Source organism: Anas acuta, chromosome 2 (assembly GCF_963932015.1).
Source record: "Anas acuta chromosome 2, bAnaAcu1.1, whole genome shotgun sequence".
Lineage (NCBI taxonomy): Eukaryota > Metazoa > Chordata > Aves > Anseriformes > Anatidae > Anas > Anas acuta.
Window position 1 is genome coordinate 105,430,034 of NC_088980.1, and position 10,623 is coordinate 105,440,656.

Sequence of the window (10,623 nt, forward strand, 5' to 3'; positions counted from 1 at the left end):
TTTTTATGGGCATCTGGAACAAGAGACTGTAAGACTGAAGTGATGAAAAAGAATTCAAGGATAGAAAAATTTCATGAAAATAAAAGGAGTTCTGTGATTTAAAATACTTATATCTGTTTGTAGGACACAACTTTGCAGATTAATTTGCATTCCCCAACTGTTCCTGCAGGTGAGATTTTCAGCACTGCAGAGCAATTGAAAGAACAAAATTGAAGCTATGTACTTTATACATCTTTTTGCGATTGTATAACATTAACAGTGATTAGTTTCAACATAGACCTTTAGCATATTATCTGTCCTGAACAAAATTACAGTGTGCAGTTACTTTGATATTTACATATGTTGTTTCAACATCTAGAATACATTAGCCTCAGTTTTCATTTAGTTTTGTGTTCAGCAGTGACACAATAGCAAGGAATGCAGTCAGTTCCTCACTAATTACCAAATATTTATATTATTCAATTAATCTAACCATTTACATTTTGTTTAGCACCAGCTGTTGCTGTTTTCTCAGAGCTTTTCTTTAAGCTAAATGCACAAGCCATGAGCATGAGTACTGCAGGAAACATTTGAGAGACAAGCTTGTTGAGAAGCTGCTGATTCAAAAACATGCTGTAAGTGAATTTGCATAGACGAATTAAATGACCCATATCAACTTCTAGTGCTAACAAATACTATCGTGAAAGTGACAAGAAGCATATTTCTACCCCTTAACCATTAATGAAACTACACGAGTAAATTAGGTTATGCCACTCTATCTTCATAAATTGCTGATTCAATATATCACACTAGAGAAACAGCTGAGTAATTACAGGATGATGCTTGAAGCAATAGAGGCCTCATTTGCATATTAACAGACACTTGTTGTAATAATTTCTGTCATGGACTGGTAAACGCTAGACATGATTAATTCTGTGAGCACTGCAGTTTGACTTCTTCCGTGTACGGGAAGAACCAACATACCAAAGGCTGCAAACGTGATGTGTGTGTGCTTCTCTGCAACACTGAGGCAACCAGTTCTAATTAGCACCAGGAACTTGCCCAGGTACAGTCTCCTTGGAGATATTTTTCCTCAGTGTCTTATGCAAAGGTCTTGTAAAGCAGCCTCAAAAGGTTGGAAAAAAGGGAAAAGCAAAACCATGAAATATTCTAAGCACCAACTGAAGCAGAGTTCCTTTCAAATGTCTAAATAGATCTGGAAAGAAGATGAAACAGCTTTCCATACAGGGTTTCAGCTAGTTTTATTTTATTTGCAAACTTCTTTACCTGGAAGGCATAACGGCATATATCATGTAAAATTTCTAATGAGCTTTTTACCTGAGGGGTTTATTTGTTCACATTGGTGGTGTCAGAGATTGTATTGGTGGCATTGATACCACTCTGCTTGGTTAATCTGTGACTATAAGATAGGCATTTAGTTCACATTAGTGAAAGTCAGTTTGCTGTCTAACAATTACCTGTTCTTCCTGTGTACTTTGAATTGCTTAGAAGGAAAATTCAATAGTTCCCTAACCAACGTAGCATTGTACTCTTTTGTGCCAATAAATAGTTACTTAGGGGACTGTAAGATACAGGAGGTAAAAATATGTATCAATTTAAAGAGGAGGATAACTTGCCTCACAAGCCAAAACAATGAAATGTTACCCAACTTCTCCATAAAAGCGTTGCAGCTGAACCGAAATATATGTTTCTGAGGAGTGGTTGCAAAGCCACATTCTCTTTCAGTTCCAGTGTAGGAATTGTCTTCTGCATTGGTCAAAACCAACCTAATAGAATTATCTGAGCAACACAATCTGGTGGGCAAAGCTGCTTACAGGATAATGTTAGCCTATTGATTTTCTTACACAAACTTTATGATAGTCAAAAAATTTCCACCTTTCATTCTGGGACTTTGTAGGTTTGTTTATTTATTTATTCCTCCTCCTTTCTTGCTTACAATGCCATGTAGTTTGGGAGTGTCCTCTCTAAGGGCACTAAGTCTCTCTATGGCTCAGTTGTGACTGGGATGTGTGGAAAATGCAGAAACCCCCAGGATGACATCTCTTCCCCTCCTTTCATACAAAGGGATTCTACTGACATTAATCACTACAGTGAATTTTCTAAAGACTTATTATTTGAATCCACACCAGGACCATACTTTGCTTCCTGGTCATAAAACTCTTTGGGGGTAATGCAGAGCAAAGGAATCCCATTTTCATTGGGTTACCTGCTTTTCTTTCTGTTCATCAACAGGGTATTTACTTGGCAACTACAGCCTGGGAAATCAAATGACTCAGAGAATCTGGAGGAGGTCCTCAGCCTCTTCCTCTCATCAGCAGGGAGAGTTTGATGCCACTGAAGTGCAATGTACAAACTGGTTAAGGGCTGCCTTGAGCTAGGCAATAGGAATGGAATTAGCAAGGGCATGTCTAATCTCCCTCCCTTCTCTGAAGCATGCATCATAGTCACAGGTAAGAGACCTTTGCCCCTCTGAGATGAAAACAATCACACTGCTTGTACTGAATTTGGTTGCGACGAGCAATCCCTGTCTAAAGGGTGTCTGGAGACATCTTCTTGAATAAGTTTGTTGTGTTGTTTCTGTGTTGTTCAGTGCTCCCTTGTTCTGATGGAAAGACATTGCTTCACAAGTAAAAAATAAGGCTTTAGAAGCAGAGATCATCTTAATGAAGGTAAAAAGTTTTGTCCTATCAATTCCTAGGCAATGAAGTGCTCTGTGGTACTGTCAGAGAAAGCTCTGTTCAGCGGCTCCATCCAGAAAAATGCAAGCATTTCCATTTGCTTAGAGGACTCTGTCCATAGTGCAGGGCTTTCCTGTCTTCCAAGTGGTAATAATGCAATATATTCTGCAAAACAGAATGGTGTGAATCATCTTGGGACCTAATTACTGAAAAAAGGGACAATTCCCTTTCAAACCAAAGAATCTTACTAGGACACCAAACACAAACATATCAAAAATTAGCTGTGCCTGTTTTTGTTTGTTTGTTTGTCTGTTTGTTTTGTTTGGGGGAGGGGGATGAGTTTAATGTCTTGGCCTTGATAAGCAAACCTAAGTCAAGATCTAAATGATTAGGGACCTCTGTGTTTTACAGAACATTATCACAGTTGCAGTCATCATAGGCAGATGAGTTGAGAATATCTTGAAGAGAGGAAAAATAAAATAAAACAAACCTAAGCAAACAAACAAACAAAACAAACAGAAGAGCAGAAGAATTAAAGAGCATTGCATTTTGAGGCAATCCCTCACGTTTCTCCAAGGGTCTGACTCTGTTCACAGGGATGCTCTTCCGAAGACACCAGAGATACTAGCAGCAGGATGATCAGAAGTCAAGCTTTTTCCACTATGGATAGTAACAAAGATGTTCTTTTCCTAATGGATAAAGTGACTCCTGTGATTCTCAATATTTATATTTCATTTTAATCCATTTGTTGGCTTACGGACTCAGAGTCACAAATCACAGAGTCCCTGAGCACTGAGGTTCATATTTAGCTTTTGGAATTAGCTGAAAATGGATAAAAACTCATTTGGTGAGACAGCTTCATTTTCACTCAAATCATTCATTTTACATTAGAACAGTCTAGACAAATGAATAGGATCCTTTTTTTTTTTTTTTTTTTTTATCTCTTCACTAAGACATAAGTACTAATTCAAAAGTAGGCACTTAATAGCACTGGGAAGATTTCTGATGGCTCTTAAAGGAGCACAGGCTGATGAGTAAAATATAGTGAACCAGAAATATTGTATAAATACCGAGAATCCGTCATTAATCGAACTGTTTTGGATTACTGCTCTTACTGGATTACTTCTCCTAACAGAACTAACTCTACAGATGATGGCAAAGGGAAAAACATGTATTCTGTTAATCTTCCTACTTTTGAGAGATCCAGGTTCCCAAACCCATGGACACTCGAAGATAATCAGGGATAAAGACCATTCCCTTCTGGAAATAAGCAGAAGATAATAGCCTTGTTAGTCTAACTTACATTTGCTTTTGTTTTACAAAATATCTATTTTATTCATGATTTTTAATATAAGCAATGAAGCTCCGTTTGGGGAATTTGGTTCTATTAAAAAAAAAAATGAAAAGAGGGGGGATCTTAAACATGAAGAGTTCTTTTTATTCCTCTCATTGGCAAGACTTCAAAAAATACAGTGAAGAGGGGAGACTAACCTTTGAAAATTTTCAAGCTCCATTTTCTTTGCTTCCTTATTTTTTTGCCATTTTCCAAGATAATTAGGTAGAAACAATCCTATCAAAGAAGTAAACAAAGCAGCAGATTAAGCGTTTGAAACAATTGCATGGAGCTAAAGTCATGATAAACATATGAACAACGTGAACAGCACAACTTCTTGTAATTCTAATAGCTTTAGAAGACAATAGATAATAAGGGACTAATACAATAAATTGGTGTTGATGTATATAACTCTTTTTTAGTCAAATTATATTTTACTCAACAGATAATTATACATTACACAGCAATAAATTGGTATTTCATTGTAGGTACACTCGTATTTTTGAGGACTTTGAACTGGATTTTGCTGATACATGAATGTGATAACAGAGCTTAACACTATGTTTCTTTTTAAAAAGATACATCCTATGAGATCCATACCTGAATATTTGTCAGGATTGAGATTAACTAAAAACTTCTGTAAAAAAACAGCTCCCTCAAAATACGAACAAGAAAAATGTTTACTTCATACATTCTTAAGCTAAAATGATAATAAAGCCATGTTGCTGCTATCTGCATCAATTCTAGTTTATATCAGGAACTTCATGTCAAAAAAAAAAAAAATTCCAAAGACAGACTTATATGCATGTATAAGAAACAAACCCAAGCAAGAAAAGGGAGGAGGATAATACAGCAGAATAAATGTAAAACAGATCAGTTACAGTTTTTTAGCTTTTGTTTGGAGCAGTATCTGTGTCATCATAATGAACAAAATATGTGATTCTCTTGTATCAGAGAAGAGCACATCTTTGCCCATTACCATTTCTCCCGTGAACTGCCAGGAGCCTTCCAGGGTGCTGGTAGGGTTCATAGCAGCATCGACCAGCTGCCACCAATTGTCCTCCAAGCCTGTGTTGAGCAGCTGGAGCTTTGGTGCAACTGTATGCAAGTCTGAGCAAAAATGTAAGGATACCATAAGAAAATCAGCAGGAAAGTTCCTCACAGACTCTCCACTGCTATGTTATTTTTCACAGTTTGATCTTGTTTAGGTTAGGCAGAAAGGACAGCAGTACTGCTGTTTTGGGATTATTCATTCTGGGAATGTAAAGCAAATTGTTCTGGATTACAGTAACTTTAGTCATCATAAAGTTACCATTACATGCTTCCCATTGCCTCTACATTCTATCATTTAGCAATATTCTTTAGTCTCCAAGCATGTACTGCTGAGGACATTAGTGATTCTCCCAAATATTAATTTCCTTTTTGAACCTAAATTTCATTTCTTTATCTACCTGGACTGAAACATTCAGTTCTTCTGTCTTCATTCTTATCCTAATTCTGATTAACTTAAAGAATGTCAAGTCAATGTCAAATTATGCTATCATGCAGTCCTCTTACTTTCTCCCAACTTTCACAAAAATGCAGACAGCGCCATTAATCAGAGGATTTTGGACACTCCCAGCTTACTGACTACTGCTGCACCACTTTCAGCCTAACAGATGGGCACACACCATGTCAGAGAGGTCCATTTGCCAGATACCTCCTGGGGGGAAGTCGTTCTCTTTGCAGCAGTATTACATCTCTACTTCTGCTTCTGAAAAAAAAAAATAAATAAAAATAAATAAATAAATAAAAGGCACTACTAAGTCCTCCAGAAGACTGATTTGATTTTTATCAGTTTAACAGCATCAGAAGTATTTTGAAGAAGACATTTAAGAAGGAATATCACCCTGAGATCTTTGGATTAGTTCCTATTTTAGACTCCCAGCTTTTGGCAAACAGATTCTAGAGTTCAGACGGAGACATTAGTATGATTAAGATCTATACCCACATACATTTACCTGAATTTATCACCTTACATTTTATCTCTGGTAATGCATAAATTAATTGCCATTCATGTAGCTCTTAATTTTTTAATAAGATATTAAACTAGATAAATTATCATTTAAAGCCATCATTAAACAACAAATGAACATTTTAATAAGTGCTGCCAGTAATTTATGTTGGTATGAATTGGTCCAGAGTCTTTATTGAGCAGAGAACTCCAGCTATTAACAATAACAAACTACTTCATACAGCCGGAATTTTTCTGACAGCAGAGGTCTCATGCTTGAAATTTTATGTTTCATTCTGCATACATTAAAAGTTTGAAATAATTTAAACAAAGCAAAATTATGTGCTTGAGTATGTAGGTGAGAAGTTTTATGTTTTTTGTTGTTGTTGGTTTGCTTGATTTTTAAAATGTGGCAAATTTAACAAGAAAAATCATGAAGACAAGCACTTCAGAAAGATAACTCTGAAGTGGTGAGAGGGAAAAGTTCACATTTTATTAATTATTATTTTTTTTTTTTTAACCAGACTTCAATAGATTAACACTTAAGTGCAATACCTCACTTACTACACAAATTATTTCATATGATGTTGTGAAAATGAAAATCATGTAAGTTTATAGGTATGTTTTGGTTGTTTTGTGGCATTCCAGCCGTAAGTCTACCTTAATGTTTAGAAATTGCTGGTGAATATGGCCCAGTTACTCTCCTTACAATGGAACTGTTTTACTACGTAGTTCATTTAAAGATATGTCACAAAAATTAAGTAACTTGAGAGTGATTTAGCAGCAATCAGTTTGCTACACCCCCAGATTATGCACAGAAAAGTTAAAGTAAAAAATGGGTCTTCACAGCAGAGAAACCAGCTGGTCTTAGTAGGTATTTTTGCTGAGTTGGAGCTCCCTCTGTGAGGTTATGCAGACCTTTAAAAAACAGACTGAAAGTGCATCTAGTTGTAAGCTGTAGTGATAAAGCTTATGCTGTTAAAGATGACCACAATACTGCAAATTAATCTTGGTAGTGAAGAACATTGCTTCCCACCTTACAAGGCAGAAATTAAAGGTTTTTATGAAATCTCTGTCCAAGCAAAAGGAAATAGAATGATCCTGTAAGTCCCAAGGGTTCTCTACCTATCTCTATTTGAATGGAGAAAAACAAAAGACAAATACATGATATTTTTTAAAATTGAGTGATAAATGTGAAAATGAAGTTTGAGTGGCTTGAAAATAATGGAGAGAAAGCTTTAATTTGAGAAGAGTTAGAGGCCTTAGGGAGGCATATAAAAAGGTTTAAATTTCCTGGTCCATGCAACTCAGTCTTTCAAGCATGAAGGATTTTAAAGAGTTTCAGGTGTAACTATAATAAAGTTTATGCAGAACTAATGATCTCCTGTAGAAATTAGCTCTGTATGGAGTAAGGTACACAAAACAGCAAATCATACAGCTTTACTCCACTGGGAAATCAAAAACCATAACTGTATAATGTGAATAGTTTATCAGCATACCAAAATGCTTTCATGCTGATATCAGGTAGAATATATGCAATGTTAAGTTTTTTATTTTATCCTTGGATTCATTTACTTCCAATGCTGGTGACTTTTTTTGCAACTTTGCTTTCCCCTTCTTTATACCAGTGAGATGTCAGAATACTGGAAACTGATTGTAGTTCCCAAATTTTGTGATCTTATAGGTTTTTTATACAATGGAACTCAGTTTGTTCCTGTTTTAGGCACTGCCGATACATAAATGTAATACATTAATAACAATCTGATGCTGTTTCTTTCCTTCACATACACTAGTATATTTCTGTTCATTCTGCTTGGCTCGACTCATAAATTTTAATAGAAGATGTGATGGCAAGAAGTAGAGATTTATATGAAATAACTAAGTGCTTTCAGTCCATTTCCAGTGAACAGTGTGTCTGGCATAATCCCTGCTATATACACTAAATTTTGACAGATTTAGAAAGGAGGATGAGGAGCAAAGGGGTCATTATGCCCATTACTGAGGGTGGTGCTTCTTTTTTAAGACTTAGGCACACTTTTGATGGACAAGAAGAAAATGTGTGTTTTTCAGTGCTCTTCCTTGAGAAAACAGTGGCCTGCCAAGTAAAAGCAGCTGGTGAAGGTAGTACAAAGAGGGCAAGAAAAACCACACAGCAACAACATAACGAACCAAATTAACCTTTGCTAGCTTATTGAAAAAACTTTTTTTTCATTGAAAAAGTTGGAGGTAACTCTAGAGTTATTCAAATGGACCCAGTTCTGCATTTCATTAGTGAGCTAGGAATAAAATAGATTAGAATAGTTTCAGTTAGAAGGAACCTATAAAGATCATCAAGTCCAACTGTCAGACTACTTTGGGACTGATCCAAAGCTAAAACATATAATTAAGAGCATTATTCAAATGCCTCTTAAACATGGACAGATGTAGGGCATCAACCACCTCTCTAGGAAGCCTGTTCCAGTGTCTAACTACACTCTTGGTGAAGAGATTTTTCCTAATGAATGTCTGAACCTTCCCTTGTGTAATTTTGAGCCATTCCCACACATCTTGTCACTAGATACCAGGGAGAGAAGACAAGCACCTCCATCTCCAATTCCCCTCCTCAGGAAGTTGTAGTATTTAGGTCACCCCTCAACCTCCTTTTCTCCAATCCTAACTAACATATTGTCCTAAGCCAGTCTTCATAGGACAAATTGAATACATAATCCATGTAAAAGCCTGTAATTTGGTTTACAAACCTGGCTATATCTCCAGTCAATGGAAGATGAGGGCTCCAGTGCTGTAAAATGCCTAGATTAATTTTTTTCTGTCCAGCCAGATTCTTAGATTCTTTACTGCTTGAATCATTCTGTCTCGTCTGGTGCTTGTCACAGTTACAAAGCATTTTTTTTTTTTATTTCCCTAAGGAATAAATAAAAGGCTTCTGCCTCACCTTTTTTTGGGGGGGGGTAGGGGGGAGAGGGGACAGAATCTTCTTCTAAACTATTTATGAGTTCTTTTTACTCTGCAGTCTGCCGAGAAACAGACCAGACACATATAAATTTTAAAGAATATTTCACAAATATCTCACAACATTTTAAAACTATATTGTAAAAGCTTGACATTTTTAGCTCTTGAGTTTAACCATTGTTCTTCATGATGATGGAAAATATCCTAATTAAGAAGTTCATTCCAAGAACAGATAGAGAATTGCTTGCCAGTATTTGCATATTTGGATCCTAAGTATTTTCAAAGAAAAGTGTGGAGTATTAGAATATGATAAGCATATCTCACCTTTATTCACTCTACAGGATATTCTGGATTTCTGCATGATAATTTATCTTTGCAGAAAAGAACAGTGAGGTAGTCATGGTAGATGTTACTGGTATGACATTCAGCACTGTGGAAATTTACAGTGTTACCACTGTATGTATGACAAAAATTCATGACAAAAATTCATCTATCTTCAAATAACAATATCATAATACTAAATGTTTAAAGTAACTTTTGAAAAGAAGGTGTAAGTCTGCATTTGTGAGAAAATAAGGAAATACAAAGGGAAAGATAGCAACAACTAAAACGTCCACAGAGGTTTGGGTAATGTTTTTAGAGGTGTGTATAATAGTAACAAAGAACCTGCTAAAATTTGGATTTTGTTTAAGCAAATCTCAAAACTCAATAGTATGATCTGTTTCTTTTGGAGGGTATCCGAACTCTATTTTTCCTTCAACAAGCTGCTTACTTCTTTTTCCTGACAGAGCTCCATTCAGCTACTATATTTTAGGCAGTGAGTAGGTGACAATATCAGTTTAAAGCTGTTCTGGGGGATTGGACTAGATGATCTCTCAAGGTCCTTTCCAATCCCTAACATTCGGTGATTCTGTGGTTCTTTGGGATGATAACAGCCTGTTATTACAGACAAGACCCATTAATCCCTTAGTTCCTTTCAGCTAAATGACCAGGCCCAGAGTGTGGTGAACTGGGGTGCAAAGTCTGTTTGGAGCCAGTAACTAGTGGACCCTAGGGGTATGATCCTGGAAAGCAGCTTTGCAGAAAGGGACTTTGGTGGACACCAAGTTGAACATGAGTCAACAGTATGTCTATGATGTTAAGAAGGCTAATTATTGGCTGCTTTAGGCAAAGTATGACCAGCAGGTTGAGGGAGGTGATCTTTCCCTTCTGCTTACCATTGATGAGGCCACACCTGGAGTGCTGGGTCCAGTTCTGTGTCCCCCAGTACAAAACAGGCACACTAGAAAGAATCCAGAGGATTTGAGATATTGTGGAAAGAATCCAGAATATGATTAAGGGGTTGGAGCACCTGTTTTCTGAGAAGTTGAGGGAGTTCAGCCTGGAGGAGACTCAGGAAGGAGCTTATTAATGTGCATAAACATCAGAAGGAAGGTGCAAAGAGGATGGGCCCAGGCTTTTTTCAGTGCTGCCCAGTGCCAAGACAAGAGGCAACAGACAAAAAATGGATCACAAGAGATTCCTTCTGAACATCAGAAATAACTTCTGTACCATGCAGGTGACAGAGCACTGGCACAGGTTGCCCAGAGAGACTGCGGAATCTCCCTCCTTGTAAATCTTTAAAAGCACCCTGGACATGATCCTGGGAAACCTTCTTTCACTGCTTGAGC

At 36.7% G+C, this 10,623-nt stretch overlaps 1 long non-coding RNA gene across 1 annotated transcript; it reads right to left on the minus strand.

Annotated features, from left to right (window-relative positions):
• Positions 1 to 1,680: 1,680 nt before the first annotated feature.
• On the minus strand, positions 1,681 to 5,247 carry LOC137850940 (uncharacterized). Its single transcript, XR_011092911.1, has 4 exons — positions 4,991 to 5,247; positions 4,170 to 4,248; positions 3,871 to 3,938; positions 1,681 to 2,843 (listed from the first exon to the last, which is right to left on the minus strand). It is a non-coding gene; the product is annotated as an uncharacterized lncRNA (long non-coding RNA).
• Between the last annotated feature and the right edge of the window lie 5,376 nt (positions 5,248 to 10,623).